This window comes from Phoenix dactylifera, chromosome 1, assembly GCF_051530095.1.
Source record: "Phoenix dactylifera cultivar Ajwa chromosome 1, Ajwa_hap1_PhDact_Kaust_v1.1, whole genome shotgun sequence".
In the NCBI taxonomy this organism is placed as follows: Eukaryota; Viridiplantae; Streptophyta; class Magnoliopsida; order Arecales; family Arecaceae; genus Phoenix; species Phoenix dactylifera.
The window spans coordinates 33,859,410-33,885,902 of NC_143190.1; the positions used below are offsets into that span (position 1 = coordinate 33,859,410).

General features: G+C 37.6%; 2 long non-coding RNA genes and 1 pseudogene across 4 annotated transcripts; all 3 read right to left on the bottom strand.

The window, feature by feature from the left end:
* Window positions 1-11,506: 11,506 nt before the first annotated feature.
* Window positions 11,507-13,514, bottom strand: LOC120105901 (myb-related protein 306-like; annotated as a pseudogene). The gene is made up of 3 exons (XR_016410917.1): window positions 13,194-13,514; window positions 12,760-12,897; window positions 11,507-12,589 (listed from the first exon to the last, which is right to left on the bottom strand). The product of XR_016410917.1 is annotated as a myb-related protein 306-like (transcript).
* A 1,379-nt stretch (window positions 13,515-14,893) lies between these two features.
* Window positions 14,894-18,321, bottom strand: LOC149768579 (uncharacterized). Of its 2 annotated transcripts, XR_016410939.1 has the most exons (4): window positions 18,048-18,313; window positions 17,353-17,958; window positions 16,599-16,772; window positions 14,925-15,124 (listed from the first exon to the last, which is right to left on the bottom strand). It is a non-coding gene; the product is annotated as an uncharacterized LOC149768579 (long non-coding RNA). The 2 variants fall into 2 exon arrangements; XR_016410933.1 differs by having other exon boundaries at window positions 14,894-15,124; window positions 17,353-18,321.
* A 5,599-nt stretch (window positions 18,322-23,920) lies between these two features.
* On the bottom strand, window positions 23,921-24,569 carry LOC149768580 (uncharacterized). Its single transcript, XR_016398470.1, has 2 exons — window positions 24,412-24,569; window positions 23,921-24,294 (listed from the first exon to the last, which is right to left on the bottom strand). It is a non-coding gene; the product is annotated as an uncharacterized LOC149768580 (long non-coding RNA).
* Window positions 24,570-26,493: the final 1,924 nt, after the last annotated feature.

Consider the following 26,493-nt stretch of genomic DNA (forward strand, 5'->3'; position numbering starts at 1 on the left):
TGATTAACAAGCAATTATCTAGAGTATATTAAAAGTTAAATTGATACTTCATTTATAAGTTCATTACTCTCAGTATATTTGTATGAATTGATATAGAGACATGTTCTTGTTCATTTGAATGAATCTAACCTTGAGAATGCAGCAAAGTGTGGATTGAGTCGACCCAAAGATTGATTGGGTCGACCCCGGCACATCAAGAAATCATTTGGCACACTCCTGCAAAAATGGCACAGATGAACAGTGAGTTGGGTCGACCCAAGGTAAGCATGAGTCGACCCAACCTTGAAGAACCTCAAAACAGGAAGAAAATAAGCTCTCTGGATTTACTGAGAGGGTCGACCCAAACAGTGGTTGAGTCGACCCAAGCTTGAGTCGACCCAAACCCTGAGAGGGTCGACCCAAAGGCAAGACAGAAAGACAGACAGAAAATGGTTCTCTGGAATTACTGAGAGGGTCGACCCAAGAAGAAGTTGAGTCGACCCAAGTGAACTTTGAGTCGACCCAAAAATTGGTTGGGTCGACCCATGAGAAGGAAGGCTGAAATTCAGGTTTCTGTGGTTTCTGAGAGGGTCGACCCAAGGAATGTTTGAGTCGACCCAAGTAAAAGTTGGGTCGACCCAAGGACAGGTTGAGCCGACCCAAACACGGGCTGAACAGTAACGGCTAGTTCTGCAGATGTACTTTTTGCTCTTCCCAAGGTGAGTAACGGCTAGTTTTTCAAATCTGACCATTGGGGCTTGTCCAAAGAAGGTTGGAAACTATTTAAAGGGGCACTATTCATCAGAGAAAATATCTTTTGGAGAGAAATATCAAGGAATACACAAGAAAACGAAAGTGCCCTAATCTCCTTCATCAAGAGCTTCATTCAACAATCAAAGAAAGGGATTGAGCAGTTTCAAAGAGGCATCAAGAGCTCCATCCTCCCTTGAAGAGTGAAGCATCCTTGACAAAGAAGAGCAAAGCCACTTCAAAGCGATAAATACTTTCTAACTCTTCTTTGTAGTTTATATTGTTTCATATGCTCATTTAGGAGTTTGAATCTTTTCTTTTTGTTTGTCAAACACTTTGTAAAGGTTCGTTGGTTAGCCCGCAAAACCAACAAAGATTTTTGGTGAACCCGAAAAACCAAAGTGTAAAGGTTCGTTGGTGAGCCCGCAAAACCAACAAAGATTTTTGGTGAACCCGGAAAACCAAAGTGTATAGGTTCGTTGGTGAGCCCGTAAAACCAACAAAGGTTTTTGGATTGTGAGCCCGAAAAACAATCCAACTGTAATCCGCGGGATTATAGTGAATTCCCAAGGGGACGCTTGGGGAGTGGACGTAGGTGCTAAGGAGAGCACCGAACCACTATATATTGTTGTGTTTGTGTTGTGTTTGTGCTTACGTTTATTCTTGCATCATCTTCTATCTTTGCACTAGTTTAAATCATTCAAATAGTTTAAGGAAGCATCCACCGCACTTAATTAAGAAAGTCCTTTTAAACACCAAAAATTTAGAAGAAACCAATTCACCCCCCCCCCCTCTTGGCTTGTCACCTTGGGCAACAAGTGGTATCAGAGCAAGGTGCACTAATAGTGCTCGTTGATCTAACAATCAAGAGTTAAAGATCATGACAACCCAAGTGGGATGCTCTATGAGTGAGGGGCAATCCACAAATAGACCACCTCTATTTAATGGCACAAACTACACATATTGGAAAGCTAGAATGAGGATATTCATTCAAGCTTCGGACTATGAACTGTGGCAAATCATCACTAGAGGACCTCACAATCCCACACTTAACATAGAGGGCACTATCATACCCAAACCAGAAATGGATTGGAATGAAAATGATAGAAGATTAGCACAGTTAAATGCAAAAGCTGTAAATATACTTTACTGCTCTTTAGATGTAAATGAATTTAATAGAATATCCACTTGCACCACTGCCAAAGAAATTTGGGATAGACTTGAGGTCACACATGAAGGGACCAATCAAGTTAAGGAGTCTAAGATAAACATATTAGTACACAAGTATGAACTGTTTAAAATAGAATCTACTGAGTCAATAACTGATATGTTTACTCGTTTCACTGACATTATAAATGGGCTTAAGAGTTTAGGAAAGTCTTATTCTAACTCTGATTTGGTGCGAAAAATTCTTAGGTCTCTACCAAGGAATTGGGAGGCCAAGGTAACCGCTATTCAAGAAGCAAAGGACCTCAACACACTGCAGTTAGAGGAGCTTCTAGGATCACTCATGACCCATGAGTTGACAATGAGGCAAAATTCAGAAGATGAGGTCAAGAGAAGAAAGCCCATTGCCTTAAAGACTACCACCCCTAGACAACAAATTGAATCGGAAGATTCAGATGATGATGAAGATATTGATGAAGAAGGGATGGCTGTGCTTGGAAGAAAATTCAGAAGATTTATGAGAGGTAAGAATAGACTAAATAAAAAGAAACCCATCCTCAAAGGTAACTCAAGCAAAGAGAAGGGTAAGGAGAAAGAAAAAGAAAAAGAAACTCCAATTTGCTATGAGTGTAACAAACCCGGGCATTATAAGATAGATTGCCCAGATTTGAAGTGGATGGCAAGAAAGTTGAAAAAGAAGAATTTCATGGCTGAATGGAGTGAAAGTGAGGAATCAAGTTCAGAGGAGGAAGATCATCAAGAGACGGCCCAAATGTGTAATATGGCCAATGACGATGAGGTGTGTCTTGCAGCTGATAAAATGGAAAAACGATGGTATCTAGATTGCGGCTGTTCAAGACACATGACCGGTGACGAAGATCAATTTGTCACCTTGGAACCAAAGAAAGGTGGAGTAGTAACCTATGGAGACAATGGTAAAGGGTATATCATTGGAAAGGATAAAATTTTCATTGCTCCATCTATTTTTATAGAAAATGTCTTATTAGTTAAGGGTTTGAAACATAACCTTCTTAGCATAAGTCAATTTTGTGATAAAGGGTTTAAAGTTACATTTGAAGCATCTGTATGCATAATCACTAATCCTAAAGATAATAGTATTGTACTTGTAGGACAAAGGCAAAGAAATATTTATTTAGTAGACCTTCATGAGTTAGGCAAGAAAAATGGTTTATGCTTAATTACTAATAAAGAAAAGAAAAATGAAACCAGTTGGCTTTGGCATCGAAGATTAGGACATGCTAGTATGAAATTAATATCAAAACTAGTTAAGAAGGAGCTAATAAAAGATGTGCCAAAATTGATCTTTGAAAAGGACAAAATATGTGGACCATGTTCATTGGGAAAACAAACTAAGTCATCTTTCAAATCGAAAAATGTAGTATCAACAACTAGACCATTTGAACTCATACACATGGATTTATTTGGACCTACTAGAACCACAAGTCTAGGAGGGAAGAAGTATGGACTAGTCATTGTTGATGATTTTTCAAGGTATACATGGGTTTCATTTTTGGCACATAAGAATGAAGCATTTTCAGAATTTTTGAAACTATATAATAATATCATAAATGAAAAGAAACTCACCTTAGTAGTAATTCGAAGTGATCATGGTACGGAATTTGAAAATCAACACTTTGAAGAATTTTGCACTAAAAATGGTATATCACATCAATTTTCAGCACCTAGAACGCCTCAACAAAATGGGGTTGTTGAAAGAAAAAATAGGACATTGGCAGAAATGGCACGCACAATGTTGTGTGAGTCAAATCTTCCAAAGTACTTTTGGGCTGAAGCTATAAACACTGCTTGCCATATTCTAAATCGAGTTTTAATACGACCAATAACTAAGAAAACTCCTTATGAACTTTGGAAGAATAAGAAACCAACTGCTAAATATCTTAAAGTTTTTGGATGTAGATGTTTTATCTTAAACAATGGCAAGGAGGATCTAAGTAAATTTGATGCCAAGTCAGATGAAGGTATCTTCTTAGGATACTCCACATCTAGCAGGGCATACAGAGTATTCAATAAAAGAACCTTAGTGGTGGAAGAGTCAGTCAATATTATATTTGATGAGCCTGATAGTGAGTCTGCTAGGAAAGAAAATATTGTTGATGATGATACAGGAATTATCGACTTTGAAAAGTTGAAAATTGATGACGTGCCAAATCAAGACACGGGAGATGATGGCGTGCCACCACAACCTCAAGACGTGCCAAAGGAATGGAGGTATGCACATGGACATCCTAAAGACTTAATCATTGGTGATCCATCTCAAGGGGTAAGAACTCGATCATCTCTTAGAAATTTAAATGATTATCTTGCTTTCATTTCGCAATTAGAACCTAAGACTTATGAAGAAGCTGAAAAAGATACTAACTGGATAAATGCCATGCAAGAGGAATTAAATCAATTCAAAAGAAGTAATGTATGGACATTAACTGTAAAACCAAAGCATAATTCAGTAATTGGAACAAAATGGGTATTTAGAAATAAATTAGATGAAAATGGTTTAGTTATAAGAAATAAGGCTAGACTTGTAGCTAAGGGATACAATCAAGAAGAAGGAATAGATTTTGATGAGACATTTGCTCCTGTAGCTAGATTAGAGGCTATTAGATTACTTCTAGCATTTGCATGTTTCATGGATTTCAAATTATATCAAATGGATGTGAAAAGTGCATTCTTAAATGATATTATTGAGGAGGAAGTATATGTAGAACAACCTCCAGGATTTGAAAATCATGAATTGCCAAATCATGTGTTTAAATTACATAAGGCATTATATGGATTAAAGCAAGCACCTAGGGCTTGGTATGATCGACTAAGCAAATTTCTGCTTGATAATGATTTTTGTAGAGGAAATGTGGATAAAACCTTATTTCTCAAAAGAAAAGACAAAAATCTATTAGTGGTACAAATATATGTAGATGACATAATCTTTGGTGCCACTAATGATACTCTATGCAAAGAATTTGCTGATTTAATGCATGGAGAATTTGAGATGAGTTTGATGGGAGAACTGAGCTTCTTTCTAGGATTACAAATCAAACAAACCAAAGAAGGCATTTTCATTCATCAAACTAAGTATACAAAGGAAATACTGAAGAAGTTTGGGAATGAAAATCATAAGGGAATTGGCACTCCAATGAATCCTACTAGTAAGCTAGACAAAGATGAAAAAGGGAAGAGTGTTGATATTAAGCTTTATAGAGGACTAATTGGATCCTTGCTCTATCTTACTGCTAGTAGACCCGACATTGTATTTAGTGTTGGAATATGTGCTAGATACCAATTCGATCCTAAGGAGTCACACTTAAGTGCTGTTAAGAGAATCCTTAGATATTTAAGAGGAACTACCAATATAGGATTATGGTACTCAAGAGACTCCTGTCTAGATTTACTTGCATATTCAGATGCTGATTTTGCCGGATGCAAATTAGATAGAAAGAGCACAAGTGGCACATGTCAATTTTTAGGAAATAACTTAGTGTCATGGTTTAGTAAGAAGCAGAATTCAGTGGCACTCTCCACAGCTGAAGCTGAATATATAGCTGCTGGTAGTTGTTGTGCTCAAGTATTATGGCTCAAGCAACAACTAGAGGACTATGGAGTTAAACTAGATAATATTCCTATTAAGTGTGATAATACTAGTGCTATCAATCTTACTAAAAATTCAGTTCAGCACTCTAAAGCCAAACACATAGAAATAAGGTATCACTTTATTACGGATCATGTGCAAAATGGAAATGTATGTATTGAGCATATATGCACTGAAAAACAATTAGCCGACATATTTACGAAACCATTGAGTGAAGATAGATTCTGCATGCTAAGGAGGGAATTAGGCATATGTGATCCTTTTTATTGAAGAAATATAAAAGGGAGCCAGTAATCTCATGATACATCCCTCTAACTTCTAAAATCCCATGAAACATGAGTCAAATTTGTTATCTAGAGATTCCTTACTCATGTATCATTGTCCCAGAGAGAATTTATAAGGATTGGAAGCAAGAAAAATTTTTAGAAGCAAAAAGAAAGAGAAATGAAAATGTCTGCACTTGGGTCGACCCAACCCAGAACAAGGGTCGACCCAACGTTGAGTCGACCCAAGAAAAATCTTGAGTCGACCCAACGTCGGGACCCCACTGTTATAAGGGGGCCCGAGAGCATTTCTAGGGCACTGTTTGCTCTTTGTCTTCTTCCGAAAAACCTAGTCCCCACTCTCCAATCTCCACTAAACTCCTCCAAACAGTAGATTTCCTAAAGATCTTGGAGAAATGGGACCCAAACGAGCCGTGGCCAAGAGATCCGGAAGAGTGACTCGGATCCAACGGGAGGAAAGGCAACCTACCGAGCCATCTCCCGTGTCTCCACGACGTGAGGCACGTGCGGAGGCCCCTCCTCCTCCTTCCCCCTCTGTAATACTTGCAAGATTTGCGGGGAGGCCGGTTACAACAGGGAGAAGGATCCATTCCGAGTTCTTCAATCAAGAAGGGTTTCGGATTTGGGAATGGATCCAAAGACAAGGTTGGGAGTATCTTTGCTCCCCAGATGTGGTAATCTACCCCGGTTTGGTACAAGAGTTCTATGCCTTCCTCAAGACTGGTTTGGGAGGGCTTGTTTCAGAAGTTCGAGGGGTTCGGATCCGTGTATCCGAGGAGAGCTTGAGTGAGCTACTTCATCTACCCTGCATAGGAGCCACTCCGGAAAAGCCAGAAAACAAAATGAGAGCTCTACAATTGATCATGGAAAATGAGAACTTCGATTTCTCCACGAAGGTAATAGCTAGTTCTCTTTCCGCTGAAATGAGATTACTGCTCAATATGATCAATAGGATTTTGTTTCCAAAGACCGGGAGATTCGATCTCATCACTGAGCGAGATCTAGCAGTGATGGAGTGTATGATTCGGGGGATGCCCCTAAATCTTCCGGCTATGATACTAAGACAGATGAGGAAAGTAATGTGCAGCAACAGGGTATCATTACCTTATGGTATGATACTCACATTGATTTTCCGTCAGCATGGTTTACCTCTCGAGGAGGAGGCATCCAAGAGTCTGCATCACACTGACACGTACACTGCACGGACACTTATACGCATGGGATATCAGAAAGTGAACGGGCAGTGGATTCACACTGGAGCAGGCATTCAGGATGAGGCACCAGAGGGAGATGCACCAGAGGATGAGGATGAGGAGCATATGGATCATCCTACTGCACCCTCAGAGGCTGGACCATCGTCATCCGTTCCTCAGACAGATACGGATGACTTCTGGAGCAGGATGACTGAGCTTATGTCAGCTCAGGCGAGGACTATCACTGACGGGCTGACGAGCCAATTGGACGCCCGGTTGGATGTCATGTCTGCTGAGATCAGTGACCTGAGGCAGCAGATTGGAGCACTTCGGAGAGAGAGAGAGACCCATGGACCTACTGTGCCACAGGCTGCTGAGTCAGAGATTTTGGCACAGAGTCATCCAGCTCGTCGTGCTCCACGCCAGACACAGTCTCACCAGGCTCGACCTCCCCTCGCCACGTATACTAGGAGGATGAGGACTAGATCCCAGTCATTACAGTCTCCCTAGGCTGATCTTAGCATCTATGTTTAGAGCCTAGGCTAGATATCTAGTTCTCATATGTATCTTGCTTTTCTCATGTATCTTTAAATCTTGATTGAGGAACATTGTATTTATTTTCATTTTGGGCATTACTGTATTGAAATGTTCCTATTTTGATCAATGAAGATTGAAGTCTGTTGTTTGTTGCAACTTTCACATGTATCTTTTTGATGATAACAAAAAGGGGGAGAAGAAAAGAAAGAGTAATCAACTTGTAATCAACTTGAGAAGAAAAGAAAGAGTAATCAACTTGAGAAGAAAAGAAAGAGTAATGAATTTGAGAAGAAAAGAAAGTGTAATCAACTTGAGAAGAAAAGAAAGAGTAATCAATTTGAGAAGAAAAGAAAGAGTAATCAACTTGAGAAGAAAAGAAAGAGTAATTAATTTGAGAAGTAAAGAGATATTGTTCAGTGTAAACAAAGTAAGTAACAAAAAGGAGAGAAGTAAAGACATCAAGTAGAGAAAAAGAAATAAGAATTTATGCAAGAAAAGAGAAATGATGGGGCAAACAAACTAAAAATCATATAAGAAAGTTTATACATCTAAGGGGGAGCAATTTGTAACAATGAAATTGATTAAATCAAAAATCTGTATCAAAATTCAGAATTTGGCACATATAAATTCAAAATTTGGCACGCACCTTTCACACCCCGATACATAACTTGAAACTCACATTTTATCTCAAATTTTTGAAGTTTCATAGCTAATGAATCATAAATGAAAGGGGGAGCAATTCAAAGAGTCAAATTGGCAATATTTGAATGATATAGGGGGAGATTTCACTCTTATATATGAAAAGCTGAAATTCAGCAATTTAAAACCCTCTTATAAACTGATTTTAAAGACAAGTATCAATAGGCTTATACTCTTTATTTTGTAATCATCAAAAAGGGGGAGATTGAGGATGATAGTGTTATTTTGATGATTAACAAGCAATTATCTAGAGTATATTAAAAGTTAAATTGATACTTCATTTATAAGTTCATTACTCTCAGTATATTTGTATGAATTGATATAGAGACATGTTCTTGTTCATTTGAATGAATCTAACCTTGAGAATGCAGCAAAGTGTGGATTGAGTCGACCCAAAGGTTGATTGGGTCGACCCCGGCACATCAAGAAATCATTTGGCACACTCCTGCAAAAATGGCACAGATGAACAGTGAGTTGGGTCGACCCAAGGTAAGCATGAGTCGACCCAACCTTGAAGAACCTCAAAACAGGAAGAAAATAAGCTCTCTGGATTTACTGAGAGGGTCAACCCAAACAGTGGTTGAGTCGACCCAAGCTTGAGTCGACCCAAACCCTGAGAGGGTCGACCCAAAGGCAAGACAGAAAGACAGACAGAAAATGGTTCTCTGGAATTACTGAGAGGGTCGACCCAAGAAGAAGTTGAGTCGACCCAAGTGAACTTTGAGTCGACCCAAAAATTGGTTGGGTCGACCCATGAGAAGGAAGGCTGAAATTCAGGTTTCTGTGGTTTCTGAGAGGGTCGACCCAAGGAATGTTTGAGTCGACCCAAGTAAAAGTTGGGTCGACCCAAGGACAGGTTGAGCCGACCCAAACACGGGCTGAACAGTAACGGCTAGTTCTGCAGATGTACTTTTTGCTCTTCCCAAGGTGAGTAACGGCTAGTTTTTCAAATCTGACCATTGGGGCTTGTCCAAAGAAGGTTGGAAACTATTTAAAGGGGCACTATTCATCAGAGAAAATATCTTTTGGAGAGAAATATCAAGGAATACACAAGAAAACAAAAGTGCCCTAATCTCCTTCATCAAGAGCTTCATTCAACAATCAAAGAAAGGGATTGAGCAGTTTCAAAGAGGCATCAAGAGCTCCATCCTCCCTTGAAGAGTGAAGCATCCTTGACAAAGAAGAGCAAAGCCACTTCAAAGCGATAAATACTTTCTAACTCTTCTTTGTAGTTTATATTGTTTCATATGCTCATTTAGGAGTTTGAATCTTTTCTTTTTGTTTGTCAAACACTTTGTAAAGGTTCGTTGGTTAGCCCGCAAAACCAACAAAGGTTTTTGGTGAACCCGGAAAACCAAAGTATAAAGGTTCGTTGGTGAGCCCGCAAAACCAACAAAGGTTTTTGGTGAACCCGGAAAACCAAAGTGTATAGGTTCGTTGGTGAGCCCGTAAAACCAACAAAGGTTTTTGGATTGTGAGCCCGGAAAACAATCCAACTGTAATCCGCGGGATTATAGTGAATTCCCAAGGGGACGCTTGGGGAGTGGACGTAGGTGCTAAGGAGAGCACCGAACCACTATATATTGTTGTGTTTGTGTTGTGCTTGTGCTTACGTTTATTCTTGCATCATCTTCTATCTTTGCACTAGTTTAAATCATTCAAATAGTTTAAGGAAGCATCCACCGCACTTAATTAAGAAAGTCCTTTTTAAACACCAAAAATTTAGAAGAAACCAATTCACCCCCCCCCCCCCCCCTCTTGGCTTGTCACCTTGGGCAACAGAGCTGTGTTCAATAGAGCTAGTTTAGGGTACAAACCTAAAAATAAGCAAAAGCTCCTTAGTAATTTCTTTGTAAAAGCAGGGGAAAGCAAAACTAAGAAAATAACCTGTTTTTGCTGTGAAACAATAGGACATAAAGCTAATGTGTGTGATCATAGAAAAGAAAAAGCCAAAGGAAAAATTAAAAGGGTTTGGGTTCCAAAAGGAACCAACATTACTAACCATGAAGGACCCAAGAAAACTTGGGTACCTAAAATTGTATGATTTCCTTGTGTAGGAGTGTCTTGCAGCCAAGGTCGACAAAAACTGTTGGTACTTGGATAGTGGCTGCTCAAGACACATGACGGGTGACAAAGACCAATTCTTCACCCTTGAGCCTAAGAAGGAAGGTGCAGTGACATTTGGAGACAATAACCAAGGTCACATCGTTGGTATAGGTAAAGTACAAATCACCTCCTCAACCTTTGTTGATAATGTACGATTAGTAGATGGTCTTAAACATAACTTACTTAGCATAAGTCAATTATGTGATAAGGGTTTTGATATTTTGTTTAAAGAATCCTTATGCATCATAACCAACTCAATTGATAATAGCTTAGTATTCAAAGGAATAAGACGTGGAAATGTCTATGTAGTAGATCTAGATGATCTTGCTAAAAACAGTCCTTGCTTAGTTGCTAGTGATACTAAGGAGAATGATGCAAGTTGGTTATGGCACCGTAAATTAGGACATGCAAGTATGGATACAATATCTAAGTTAGTTAAAAGAGATTCTGTAATAGGTTTGCCCAAACTAAAATTTGAGAAAAATAAAATCTGTGAAGTTTGTCAATATGGCAAACAATCAAGGAACTCCTTTAAATCCATAAATTGTCTCTACCTCTAGACCTCTTGAACTACTACCACTACAGGAAAAAGGACCTTACTCGACGCTTTTGGGGAGCTTTGCCGACGCTAATTAGCGTCAGCTAAAACACCCCCGACGCAAAGCCAAGCGTTGGCAAAGCGTCGGATATACCAGAGTGGCAAAAGTTTTTGCCGACGCTTGAGTAAAGCGTCGGCAAAAACATGGCTTTACCGACGCCTATATAGCGTCGGCGATAAACCGACAGAGCGGTTTCCCCGACGCTTTTTTGCATCGGCAATTCCTGATTTACTGACGCTTGTATAGCGTCGTCGGCATTAACCTTTCCACGACGCTTTTAAGCGTCGAAAATTGCTCAATTACCGGTGGTGCCACGACCTTTTTTACCGACGCTTTTTTGCGTCGGCAATTCCTGATTTTCCCCGAGCGTTTCCCCGATGCTTTTTTGCGTCGGCACAAGCATCAGGGACCTCTTTACTTATGGACCTCTTTATTCCGTGTACAGAGAGCAAGGTGATATGATCCATAGGAGATATCCATCAGAATTCATCCCCAAAACACTGTTTTTTTTTTTTTGTTTGTTTCTTTTGGTGAGCAACGTTCTTAAAACACATTCATTATACTGCCAAATCAGAAAACTAACAGAGTACAGAGAAGTAATAATTAACCACATTTTCTGGACATGACAATCCTTCCTTTCTACACACCGCTTGATTACAATTCAGAAGTGAACAAGACTAAAAAAGTCCTATAGTTTAATCTATCTGACATCACCCAAGATACAAAGCCCCTTACAAAAGATAGTTTCAAAGACTTCACAGAAGACCTCACAGATAGAAATTATTCTCGAACTCCCGCGAGTTGACTTATATAACACTGCATGTCCATGTGGATATTTAGAATTCACACTTCTTCATTGGCATTGAGAGCTCTTTCTAATCGGAATCAGTCCAAGGCCTACACGAAAAATGAACCAAAAACCCACTCCAACAGCACTTGGTTTAGATCAGCTCGGTAGTATCACCTAATGGCATGTCAATTATTCTACCTTCACTGAACCAAAAAATTCATCCAAGAGCCAGGTCTCAAGCGAGGAGAGTGGCATGTGTGAATCTGAGATTGTACTGCTTTCACCTTGGAAGAAGCTTGTTTCAGACATCTCTGGTGTCGACGAGTCCACATTGAGCAATGATTCAAGCATAGTTGGCGCTGCAGTGAGATCATGGTTGGCTGCACTGGCTGATTCCTCGCTGGAGGATGAGTCAGTCCCAACCATATTGTTGATCGAATGTTGCGTAGACTCCGAATTGGTCTGAGCTGCTCTCGACTTGGGTGGATTCTTCATCCACCCTTCGAGCAGTCGTGATATGTTCTCAGTATTTGATGCATAGGGTGTCATCGATGACGATGTTGCCGGTTGGCTTAGTTTTGTAAAAGAGTAGCTGCCATTGGAGGGCTTCAATTCTGCTAGGCAATTGGGCTTGTCTAGCAGACAGTGCCTCTCTTAAAGCTTGCTTTGCCATATGGATGTCAGTTTGGAGCCTCCTCTCCCACTGGCCTTTGGGGACAGATTGATCACAAGAAAGCCCACCACTCATTGAGCTGCCATCACCAGCTTGGAGCTTCTTTAGTTTCTTCTTCAGATGGGTGTTCCAATAGTTCTTGACGTCATTATCAGTTCTCTCTGGGAGATAAGAAGCTATGGCTGCCCATCTAACACACCAATATAGGCATAAACCACAGTGAGCCTAGGACCAAAGTACTTCATATTATATGATAAGAACATATATTAATTTATAAGTTGACTCAAATTGTGCAAAGAAAGCTCATATATTCTAAAGTTTTTTTTTTCGGGATCTAAGGCATGTTTGCTGATATTTTACCTATTGCCAAGAAGTGCTTGGAGATGGATTATGAGCTTCTCCTCTTGTTCTGTGAAGTTGCCTCGCTTGATCCCTGGCCTCAGGTAATTAGTCCATCTTAGCCTACAGCTCTTGTTGCATCTCATCAGCCATTCAGCCCTACCAAACACAAGAGAGGATTTAATAAACGAATAACTACACAGCGTAAACAAAATTGGACACTAAAGACCACCTTTTTAGATCTAGAGTTGTAGACCCTCTGCATCCAAACTAAATTAGGGTCTCAATTAGTAACAAGCTCACCATGTGGAAGGAGAGATTGAAGAAGAAGTCAAGAGGATATCTAATCAACACACTAACACATCACGACAGAATCAAGAAAACTAACCAAGAAGAACTCAAAAGGATATCTAATCAACACACCAACACATCACAATAGAATCAAGAAAACTAACCAGTTCACGGAAGGCCACCCTTTTTGGTGATCCAAAACTACATAAAGCCTCAGCAAATAGCTAACTCATTTTGGATATGATGAGAGGCCATCCTGTCAAAAGGGGACGCAGAAGGGCGTGATAGAGAGGTTAGAGGAGCTTAATTACCAGTACTAGTAGGCACATCCCTCCAGTTCCCAGGGAATTCCTGATTTAAAAAAAAATAAAACAATAATCAGTATTATAAAATACAAATTACAAAACATATATTATAACAATATGAACCTGTATTACATTGATACATTGACACAAATACTCAGATCATTCAAAATATGAATATTGATATATCTGATTAAAACTCCATGTTTTTAACTCATGTATCAGAAAAGCTGCCATACAAATTACAATGTACTCTGAAAAAGCAGAAACATATACATATCAAACTCATAAAAGATAATCTAGAATGCATCAGGGACGGGATTCAGCTCCATCATCATCATGTCTACAAGCGTTTAAAGAATCAGGAATCTACAAAAAAAAAAGAGAAAACATAAAAGTAAGGAATAATGTGATACATTAACTCATATCATAATTGATAATATGTAAAGTATTGAAATATAATAAAGTTAATTACCTGAGAAGGTAGAAATCGTTGTAACATGGATGTAATATTCGTAAGCTGAGACTGCAAATTTGCTTGGTTTTGCTTCAGCTCTTCAATAGTTGCTTGAAGATGACGAACTTCTGCAGTGTTACTACCTTCTCTGGCATTTCTTATATATGTGCCCACTGAAGACAACTGAGTGGGGGTAACTCCAACGCCGTAACCCCGCACTCGACCATAACGCTCTGGGCCCATCAATTCAGTAAGCACTTGAGCTTCAATATGATTGTTCGCGTCGGATGATGATGACCCCCCGACGCGCTCTGAAATAAGATTTGTTGCTCTATCCTATATCTCTCAAAAAAAAAAATCAAATTAATGTATGCGAATAATAGAACCAAAAAAAAAATACAGCACAAGTCAAAGATGAATACATACAACTAAATCTCTTGACTCCTCTCGGACAAAGTTTTCATCTCGGTGGGTGTGAGTCATCCTATAAAACTCCACCCTACCAGGCTCCCTCCCATTATCATCCACCTACAACAAAAAGTATATTTCACGAGTATACATGTTATATGATAGAATAATTTAAGATAAATTTAAAGAGTTTCAAAAAAACTTACGAATTCAGCTCTACGCCTCGCATAACTCATGGAGCCTGAAGTGTGAGGAACAGCCTGCGATGCTCGAGCAGCTCTACCAATATTGAAATATGTCTTCCCCGAAAAACAATAAACAATGTAATTTATACAATGTATAAATTTCTAATCTATAATAATATTAAATACAATCTAAGGTATTGAAAAAATATACACAACCTGAGCTCTCTCGGAAAACCAGTAGTGGACAAGCTCCCTCCACTGATGAGAGATTACATCTGGAGGACAAACACGGGCCACCTCCTCTTCAGTCATGCCCTCGTGCTTCCAATCCGCCTTTAGCTTTGCTTATATTCTTTCCATTTGCGGTTGACGGACTTCAGCACCCAATCATGGCTATTTGCAGGAAAGACAAACTTTGTCTACATCAAAGTCAAAAATGTTATATCAATGTTAAATCAAAAAAATAATTGAAAATAGTAAGCAACTTCAATTCTTTACCTCAACAATTCTAAGAAGCTCAATCTTATACGAAGGAAGCATTTCATTCCATTTCGTATAGTTGAGCGGACACAATTGTCCCTTCCGCGCAACTGATCATAAAAAAGTGGATAAAATGCTTGCAGCATTCTTGATGGGCTGCCCTAGTTCGTTGCAATGGACGACAATCTTCTCATCCTCAGGTAGGCTCCATACGTCCCGTGCTCGAGTGGGCCCTCGTGTTCTTCTCACTCTCCCCAGTCCATCTATAAAATAAGAAGTCCATTAAAGGCAAATGATTTAAAATAGTTAGAACTGGAATGAACATCTAGCCATTAAAAGCAAATGATTTAAAGCAAAATAGTTAGAACTGGAATGAACTCATAAGTCAAGGAGCAATTGATCAGAGCGAATGAAACATCCTTGACTTATAATTATAGCATTCAAAAAATCAACAAGCCAGAATAAAAATATGAACATATTCCTTTGAGCTTAAACTTACTTTTCTTGAAAATATAATCAGTGCCAGCAAACCACATCCCAATTCTCTTTAGTTCATAATCAGTGGCAGGTTTGCTCTTTAGTTCACCATTGCTGTAGTCTCTGCAATCTACCTATCCATCTTCTTTCTTTATGCCAATAACAAGTTTGCTGATGCTATCTTCTGCGTGTGTTTTCTTATTCCCTGCTCTTAAATGAGATGGTGCATCCTGTTTCCTGATTCTTAAAGTGGTTACAGTTTACTAATTAACAAGCGCAACCATTTGAATGCTACAAAACCTAGAAGATTGGCGTCGATCTACCTTTTTTTTTCTGCTGATATTTCAGTGTCTTGGTGGCCAAAGAACCAATACGAGCGAGCTAAAAAATCAGAGGAAAGGACTGAGATATGCCATCTTTAGTTGCAGCGAAAGACCCAAAAGTGCATTCATTACGCACGGATGAGACAAGAATAGCAGAAAGTCCAAATAATTGAAGGCAAAACAGGATAGGGAAAAAGTTGGTAAAGCAAAAGCAGAAAAGTTGCCGTAGGCACATCTCTTTTCTTGTACCACATGTTGGTTATTTCCACAATAACAACTCTGGATGAAGTTTTATACCTTAATATACTGTAATATATATATATATCCCATTATTTATTCTATACTTTTTGATTAGTATGTGAGCTACCTATACACCAAGAAAAACATCAGTATGGGCTAACGATTTTCATAACAATTTGAAATCAAACCTTCTAGTTTGATAAAGAATTAATTTGTCCCAGGTTTTCTCATTCTGATTCTGAAAAGATCCACTGTAGATGTCATCTCATTGTGTGGAAGAAAGTTGGGTCAATTTTATACCAGGAATGATTATGATCACCTACATAGTAACAGAATTCTTCATAGTGGGAGAGAGGGTCAAAAAATTTTCACCTAGATATTACAGTGGATCATCAGTCAACAAATTTTTAGTCATAGCTTCAATCTTATATAAAAACAACCTCCTAAAATGACAGAATTAAATTGCTAAAAGTTTATTGCCCATTTCAGGTGATTAGGGGAAGGAAAAACGGAAAGAAAAGTTTTAAGACTTCTCTAAAAAATATGCCATATGTAAGGATGAATCATACACGTCTAATGTGAATACATCCAAAAAAGTCAAAATACTTCCAATATCCAAAATCATCAAATATGCCATATGTAATGTACTTTTTTAAAGGCAAATGATTTAAAGGCAAAGGATTGTAAATCAAATTACCCAGGACGTCCACGTCATCCGTGTCTGGACGATCTGCAGGTGGAGCGTGCTCCGACTGGGACCCGGACTGAGTATGGGGCTCATCGGGCTACTGGAAACGATCAGAAGTAGATCCCACGGATGTGTGCTGAAACTCAATATTTCTGAAACGTCTTCCTCGCGGCATATTGTAATCTAGTATGCACAAAAAAGAATCAATATTAGTCAAATATTAAAAGTACATTACTTTTAATATATAAAAGAAGCATTTGATGTAGGAAAGAGCTCTCCTTGTCATTTGTTAGGTTGCCTGTACTTGCAGTCACACATAATAAAGAACTCAATCAACAATATAAGCAAAAAAGTTACGATATCTGAAAATCCGGAATAAACACACAACAGCAAAGATACATGACAAAAGCTGAAGCCTCCTTTGTCAAACAGACACCTCGCCAAAATAGATATCTTGTAACAAGTGGGTTTAAGGAGTACTACCATCCTCACACATATGAAAAAAATATAATAAAAGTTGTTCTTTTTGAAGATCAACATTGGACTTTTGATCGAAAAGAATGCTAATTGTTTGTTAATTTTTGTATATGAGTCTTTGGTCCCACGGATGTGTGCTGAAACTCAATATCTCTGAAACGTTTTCCTCACGGCATATTGTAATCTAGTATGCACAAAAAAGAATCAATATTAGTTAAATATTAAAAGTATAGAAATAATTTATATTGCAAAATAATTTAATGCATAAAACTAATGTTTTACTTACCATTAAGAAACTAGCCAGCTCTCATTCAACATCCATCCTAACCAAACTAGTAGAATTCAGTTCATCAATTGGCGGAACATTAAAAGGCATACACTGAGTATAAGTCTCATCATCCTCCTCTGCTAACCCTTTTCCCATATCATACAAGTCCCTAGGTTTAGTCTTAAAAACAACAGACCAATCTTTATCTTTAGAGTCTTGCATGAAGAACACTTGTTGAGCTTGAGATGAAAAAACAAATGGGTCATCTTTCAATAGCACACCAGTATGTATCAACCTTGAAAAATTTACTAGTGTGAAGCCATTTATATCTTGCCTCAAACCTCTAGATGAGTTTATATCCACCCAATCACATCGAAATAATACTACCTTAAAGTTTCCGTAATAATCCAACTCATAAACATCTGTTAGGGCACCATAATAAATTTTTCCGTCCGCCTCAACCATAACTCCACTATTTTGTGTTTTTCTAAATTTTTCACGTTTTTTTGTATGAAATTTAAAACCATTTATAATGAACCCATCATATCTGTTGACAATATTATTCGGACCTCGAGCAAGGACTATTAATTCATTGGAACAATGTCTCTCCATCATGGTCGGTACCTAAAAAAATTTAAGTCAGATAATAATTAATTTTACAAAGTTCCGATCGTAGAATATAATAAAAGACCTAATAGGATTCAACGTCTAACCTGTTTTAATAACCATTCAGGAAATAACTCAACCAACCATCTTTGCTCAATCCTTGGGGTAGGATGAATGTTATTGTTGGCGCTTCGCTGAGCCACTAAAAAATCTCTGCATGAGAAAAAAATTATTTGTTTTGAATATTATATCTGATATGACAGTAAATTGTGATTTCTTATAACCATACTGACCTGCGATACTCGGATATTAAGTCACTGTGAAGTAAGACATAACGATGTGCCTGTGCCAATAATTTATGATGAACTACAGTACTTTCAGCTTTCCCCACAAATCTTCCATCAGATGAGAACTTGTACTCCTCTGCATTATGTATAATATCGTAATTCCTTTGTGGTCGATTAAAAGCAGTTCAACTCCTTCAAGGTATCTCGAGCAGAATGTCAAACACTCATCAGCAATATATCCCTCCGCAATCGATCCCTCGGGATAGGCTCGATTGCGTACATATTCCTTTAAGCGCACAAGATACCTTCAACAGTAAATTTTAATGCTCAACATCAACATCAAGAAAGATAATAGGATATATATTCATATTAATAATAAATATGGACATTAGAGTTTAGAATATCACCTCTCAATAGGATACATCCATCGGTAGTGAACCGGTCCACCAAGTTTAGCTTCCGCCGCTAAGTGAATGAGTAGATGAACCATAATAGTAAAAAACCCAGGAGGAAAGATCTTCTCCATATGGCACAGTGTTAGTGCAACATTAGACTCCAATTGATCAAGCTCCTTGGGATCAAGAACTTTGGAACATAATGCCTTAAAGAAGGATGATAACTGAGTCACAATTGCAAGAACTTGTTTCTGTGTTGATGATCTTAAAGCCAATGGGAAGATATCTTGCATCAAAATATGGCCATCGTGACTTTTAAGATTCGTAAGTTTTCGCTCTTTAAGATTAACGCATCTTGAAATATTCGATGCATACCCATCTGGAACCTTCATATTTTTCAAAACCGTTAGAAAAAGATCTTTCTCTGGAGTAGACATTGTGTAACATGCAGGAGGTATAAAATATTTATCATTGGGTTGTTCTTTCGGATGAAGCTCTTGTCTTATGCCCATGTCTTTCAAATCAAGACGCGCTTTCAAGTTGTCTTTAGTCTTTCCTTCAAGATTTAACATTGTTCCAATCAAATTATCACAAACATTCTTTTCTATATGCATGACATCAAGATTATGTCGAAGAAGATTATACTCCCAATAAAGTAATTCAAAGAAAATGCTCCTTTTTTTCCATAACTGCTTCTGTGTAGATACCGAGTTTGTGCCATCGTCATTTTCCTGTTCATAAATACTGTCATCATTCTCGAAGTTGTCAGCGTCCTCAAAAACCTGTGTCACTGAGCTGCCAACATCCCCCCTTCCCCGCTTCTTTGAACTGTTGGATGCCTTACCAGGTATATAGTTAATTCCATGAGTTTGTTTAAGAACTTCAGTTCCAGTTGGTGGAATAGGTGCAGATCGCAACTCTATGGTGCCATCAAATTGATAATTCTGATGTCGAAATGGATGATTTGCTTCTAACCATCTTCGATGACCCATATAACAGAATTTTCCTCCATGTTTTAACCAATATGAATGAGTTGAATCTCCACAAGAAGGGCATGCAATACGCCCCTTAGTGCTCCAACCGGATACATTAGCATATGCAGGAAAATCATTGATTGTCCAGATAAGAGCTGCACGCAATTTGAATGTTCGGCCAGTGAAAGCATCAAATGCATCAACACCCTGCCATAACTTTTTCAATTCATCTATAAAAGGCTGCAGAAAAATATCTATATCATTACCTGGGCTCTTATCACCGAGAATAACCATTGACAGGATGAGTGAAGACTGTTTCATACACATCCATGGTGGCAAATTATATGGAACCAAAACAACTGGCCAAGTGTTGTATGTAGAACTCATCGTTCGAAATGGATTAAATCCATCAGTTGCCAAACCCAGCCTTACACTGCGAACATCAGAAGCAAATTCGTAATGCCTATCATCAAATGCTTTCCATGCTAAACTATCCGCTGGATGTCTTAACATTCCATCCCTTGTACATCCTTCATCATGCCATCTCATTAAGGAAGCCGTCTTTGATGATGCATACATCCTTTTCAATCTAGGTATAAGAGGAAAATATCTCAAAACTTTAGCCGGAATCTTTTGAGACTGTGCAGCATCCATTTCATTCGACAAATCATGCTCGTCTTCATTTTGTTTTTTCCATCATGAAGACCCACATGTTCGGCACGAATCTTCATTAATATTATCACCACGATACAAAATACAGTCATTTGGACAACTATGTATCTTCTCATATCCAAGATTCAAGTCTTTTACTAATTTTTTGGCTTCATAAGAAGTTGACGGCAAAATAACACCTTCTGGAAATGCATCTTTTAATAATTGAAGAAGCATAGTAAAAGACTTTCCAGACCATCCATTCAAATATTTCAAATGGAATAAATGCACCATAAAAGAAATTTTCGTAAAATTCTTACAACCCGGATATAGTTCTTTATCACAATCTTTCAGCAAGTTATGATACCGAGTTGTGTTATCTTTAGAGTCTATAGGTTCCTCAACATGTATAGATTCAGTAACGGTATGCTCATCACCTATTGGAGCTCCTTCTTGCTCTCCACTAAAATCTGTTAAATTTCTAATATTATGCTCAAGAGCATCTCTGAGTAAGCCCCTCATATCATCTTCTACAACAGGATTTCTGTCTGTGTTACTAGATCCAATACTAGCAGTGTGTTCTATAACTAAGGGTTGGTTAGATGAAGACGACAATTTAGACTCTCCATGAAATATCCATTCTGTATAACCCTTCAGAAAACCATTCCATACCAAATGTTCTTCAACAATTTGTGGAGCGATAGCATAACAATTTACACATTTTTGACATGGACAAAAAATATTCCCATTCATTTCAGATTTCTCCAAAGCAAATTTAACGAAATTCTGAACTCCATTCAAATATTCGGCACTGGATCTCGACTTATTTATCCAACTTTTGTCCATTCTATTAAAAAACTAATTGAACTGCAAGTAATATAAAAAAATATTAAACTAAATTAGGGTATGAATCACCAATACGAAATTAGGGTATGAATCACCAATTTAAACAAGGTGTTTGCACAAAAACCTAGTCTATTTGTATATTGCCAAAACAGGTCACTTTTTTTTATTTTTGCAGAATTTGTCCATCTAAAACTTTACTAGACCATAATGGCCCCATACACAAAGGAACGCACACATTTAGCTCAATGATGCCAAGATACTGCTAATGGGTGCACAGATTAATACAAGCTAATGCACATGTAAAATTATTATTAGCATAGTCATAATAGTAGGCAAGTAATGGTCCGGCAAAGCCAAAAATGAACTTTTCTAGTTTAAGAATACTTGAATAGGATTTTCTGCCAAATTTTATGTAAAAAAAAGAATGTAAAAACATACATTTGTGGTGCCCCATTTATGAATTTAACATGTGTACAAATACATAGATCTAAACATAATAGATTATTGGCAGTTGAATTTGAGGATCCACAATGTTGATCATGAACTACAACATTGAAAATATCCAAAACCCAAAAAGTATGTGTCTTTAAGAACAATTACCCACGCATCATTGGTCAGAAAACATATGATATCAATAATTCTATCATGTTAAAATGGATAACAGTGCATACAGATTTTGGTTACACAAAAGATTATGAGCATATTAAGACATGCCTGAGCCAAAATTCAATAAAAACAAATGATTTATTATTTCTGGGTATTTTTTCCTTAATGTTGCATATCAACAAAGGATACTCTGTTCAAAATATTCATCATTGATTTTGCACTGGAAGAGACTAGTGTTCCTCGCTCTCTACACAGGCACATTCATTGGATTCTGTATGCAAGCGCATGCACATATTTCCAAGTTCTTGCCACATATCCTCTAAGCAAGGTTGTATTAATATCTGAAAGCATCCATATCCAAAACTATCCTAATGCATCCAATACACACACTCTCAATTCTCTTAAAGAGAACAAGACATGAATTGTTATGTTTGTTCTATGCTAGATGTAACTAGATTGTTCAATCATCCCATCTCACAGCAAGTATCCTGCGTAAAAAAGTGCAGAAGACTGGAAGTATTAGTCTTATTGTTCATGGACATGACATCTTCAATCTAAAGTAACTATCAAGTTGCACACTTCATAGAAGGGCATTCACCATTTAATCATTTCTTTCACGATAATCTTTCCCAAACCAATGGTCTCACCTCTTAATGATCCTCAATTCAAAGTTTTATTCACTTCTAGTTTTGCCAATTTACTCCTCATCTGCTGACAGTGTTTTTAGAAGAATATAAAAGAATTAAGCAAGCTATGTCAAATCTACACAAAGAAATACTCCAATGGGGTAGAATCAATTACATCAAGAGTTAGCGTAAACAAAATTAGTCAATGGAAATCATATCGTATTGTATATTGTATTACAAGCAAATACCCAATAAACCCATATATAACATACCAATTTTCTCAACTTGAAAATACCATACAGACTGACATCTTTAACATTAGCAGTAAAAAGAAATAACTAGGACAAGAAAAATGATGGTCAACCAGGGTAGCACTTCTAATTCCAAAATGTGCAAATTAGGAGATAGTTCTTTATAAATTATTATAAAAGTTACTTTCATTTCTGAATTTAGCAAAATGTTTAAAAAAAAAAAACAGAATGGAAAATGCCTTTGTTGTATAATTTTCCAACATTAAATGCTACAATATAATTATACCAAGTGACTCCATCTAATCAGTATGAAGGTACATACTCTTTGTTGTTTATTATAGGCATTTGAGATTAATATATTTTAGAAAATGTAATTTGGCTAGATGTCAATTAGTTGAGATTATCGCAATGTAACTTTCACCATATAAAATTCAAACGTTAGATTTAGATGGCATCATAAAGATCATTTATTTTTATCAAAGTTTCTTCTCGCAAGTTCATTAGGAGATACAACATCTGAATTATTCCTCATGATAATAGTCCTAAATGCTCTCCTTGAGATGATCGGAGAAGAAACTACTACAAAATCTAACATTAGTTGCTTAAACTGTTGAACCCATGACTTAGAACAAAATCTTTCCTTTTGTTTATTAAGTTCGGATCTGTTTAATCATTGAAATATATTACTATTATTGATATATATCTAGGATGTAAAGAACTGAATCGCTCCTTCAAACCTGGACTGATGGATCTGAGCTCATAATGAATATATTACTATTTTTAATGTAATATCAGATGACTTTTATCAAAGATATTGGATTCGGCTATCAATTTAAAATTTCGTTATCTTCAGACCACAAGTGCCAGATATGCAATAAGGGTTAATTTAAAGCATACGCCTCTAGTTCCATGCCCGATGAAAACAAAACATCAAACCAAACAATTCAAAATTCACCAATATAAATATAACTATTTTTTTCATAGCCATCACTACTGATGTTCCATGAACAAGAATACAAGCATCGGATTCAGATTTGTACCTAGCTAGCTAAGACAAAACAGAATATATGTATATATATAACTGAGACTCAACTAGAAAAAAATAGAGAGAGAAATATCAAAATATAAAAGATAATATATAAATTTAACTAAATTTAAATATTAATTTTTTTGCAAAGACATATATTTCTCCTTCAAATTTTCTAATTAACTTAACAAATTTATAAAACAATATTTTAACAAGTCATTTTAATATTTGTAACCTTAAAGAAACGACGACTACCCACCAACTCTTAATATCACAAATTAGAGAATCAAATTCATTATTGAAATAGGCGACCATCATTTATAGAATAGCAATCATAAAACAAGATGAAACTTAAATGCAAATAACATAAAGTAGCCCTTCAAGAGCATAACAGGTTAAAATCCCCATCAAAAGAATGACCCATGACATATAGCAGCCACGGATAGCCATAGAAAGTGCTCTGGTCTAGAAATACTACTAGTCTACCATCCAAAATCCCTTTGCTTTCTCATCTACTGCTCAGCGCTCTCTCTTCCATTGTTCATTGTTTTGCCTAACCCCAATAACAGGAAAATATGTATGAGGATCAAGACGGAGAGTATGAGGATCACTTACCTCAGACGACGGCGATGTCGACGACGACGGAGTAGCTAGGGCTCGCTCGGGATGGAGATGAGCTGTCGGCGCACAGCTAGGGCATCGACCGGCAGAGGATGAGGAGACGGGGCCGGAAGAGAGTTAAAGATAAGAAGAAAACAAAGAGGAGGAGGAGGAGGAGAAGGAAGAGAAGGAGGAGTAGGAGGCTTACCTCAGACGACGGCAAGGTCGACGGCGGCGGAGTAGCGGAGTCTTCGATTGCCGATCGGGGCTAGGGATGGAGGTGAGATCAGTTTGAGGTGGAGGAGGAGGAGGAGGAGGAGAAGGAGGTGGCTTACCTCAGAAGGAGAGGTCGACGGCAGCGGGGAAGTCGGCGCACTCGCAAATAGGAAATGAGGAGAGGGGGCCGATCTAGGGCTCGCAGATACGAAATGAGGAGAGGGGGCCGATCGAGCGAGGGGGTGGGTTTTAAGTTTTCTAACGACGCTTATAAGCGTCGTTGTTTCTCAAACTTATAACGACGCTTTAGAGCGTCGTTGTTTGTTTCGCTTTTCCAACGCTAACCCAAAGCGTCGGAAAAGGTTGGCGCTGAGCCCACCTTTACCCACGCTTTCCCCTAGCGTCGGGAAAAGTCAGTCGGCAAAACTTTCATTTGCTGTAGTGTACACATGGATCTATTTGGACCAACTAGAACCACAAGTCTAGGTGGAAACAAATATGGTCTTGTTATTGTAGATGATTTTTCTAGATATACTTGGGTCATGTTTTTAGCTCATAAAGATCAAGCATTTTCAGTATTTAAGAAATTTCATAAGGAAGTAACTAATGCTAGAGATGCTTCAGTCATAGCTATTAGAAGTGACCATGGAACGGAATTTGAAAATCATCTATTTGATGAATTTTGTAGTAAAAAGGGGATAACTCATAATTTTTCTGCACCTAGGACACCACAACAAAATGGAGTTGTAGAAAGGAAGAATAAAACCCTAGAGGAAATGGCTAGAACCATGCTATGTGAAAGTAACCTCCCTAAGTATTTTTGGGGAGAAGCCATTAATACATCATGTCATATATTAAATAGAGTTTTATTAAGACCCATTATAAAGAAAACACCTTATGAACTTTGGAAAAATAGAAAGCCCAAAGTAAACCATTTTCATGTTTTTGGATGTAGGTATTTCATTCATAATAATGGAAAGGATAACTTAGGTAAATTTGATTCTAAATCTGATGAAGGTATCTTTTTGGGATATTCTACATCAAGTAAAGCATATAGAGTATTTAACAAAAGAAATCTTGTTATTGAAGAGTCTATACATGTTGTTTTTGATGATACTAGTGATATCTCTTCTAGCAAGAGAGTTGTTCCTGATGATGATGCAGAAATTCTTGAAGAAAAGATTGATGAGATGACATTACAAGAAGATGAACAAAAACTAATTGGAAATGCATCAACAAGCCAAGAGGCAATTGTGGATCATGGGCTGACTAAGGCTTGGAGGTATGCTCATGGACATCCTAAGGAATTAATTTTAGATGATCCATCTCAACCTGTTAGGACTAGAGCATCTCTTAGGAACTTAAATAATCATCTAGCATTTGTCTCACACTTTGAACCTAAACACATAGAAGAAGCTGAAAAGGATGTAAATTGGATAAATGCAATGCAAGAAAAACTAAACCAATTTACTAGAAACAAGGTATGGAACCTAGTTGAACGACCCTCTGAATATTCAATAATAGGTACTAAATAGATATATAAAAATAAACTTGATGAAAATGGAATTGTGATTAGGAACAAGGCTAGACTAGTAGCAAAGGGCTATAATCAAGAAGAAGGTATAGACTTTGATGAAATCTTTGCTCCTGTAGGTAGACTTGAGGCAATTAGATTGTTGCTAGCATTTGCATGCTCTAAAGACTTCAAATTATTTCAAATGGATGTAAAAAGTGCATTTTTGAATGGGTATATTAATGAGGAGGTGTATGTAGAACAACCTCCTGATTTTGAAATTCATCAATACCCCAATCATGTTTACAAACTAAATAAAGCACTTTATGATCTAAAGCAAGCTCCTAGAGCTTGGTATGAAAGACTTAGCAAATTTCTACTAGACCATGAGTTCTCTAGAGGAAATGTAGATACAATACTGTTTTTAAAGAAGAAAAATAAAGAAATGTTAGTAGTGCAGATTTATGTTGATGATATTATTTTCGGTGCTACTAACAATCGCCTCTGCGAAGAATTTGCTGACTTGATGCAGAGTGAATTTGAAATGAGCATGATGGGAGA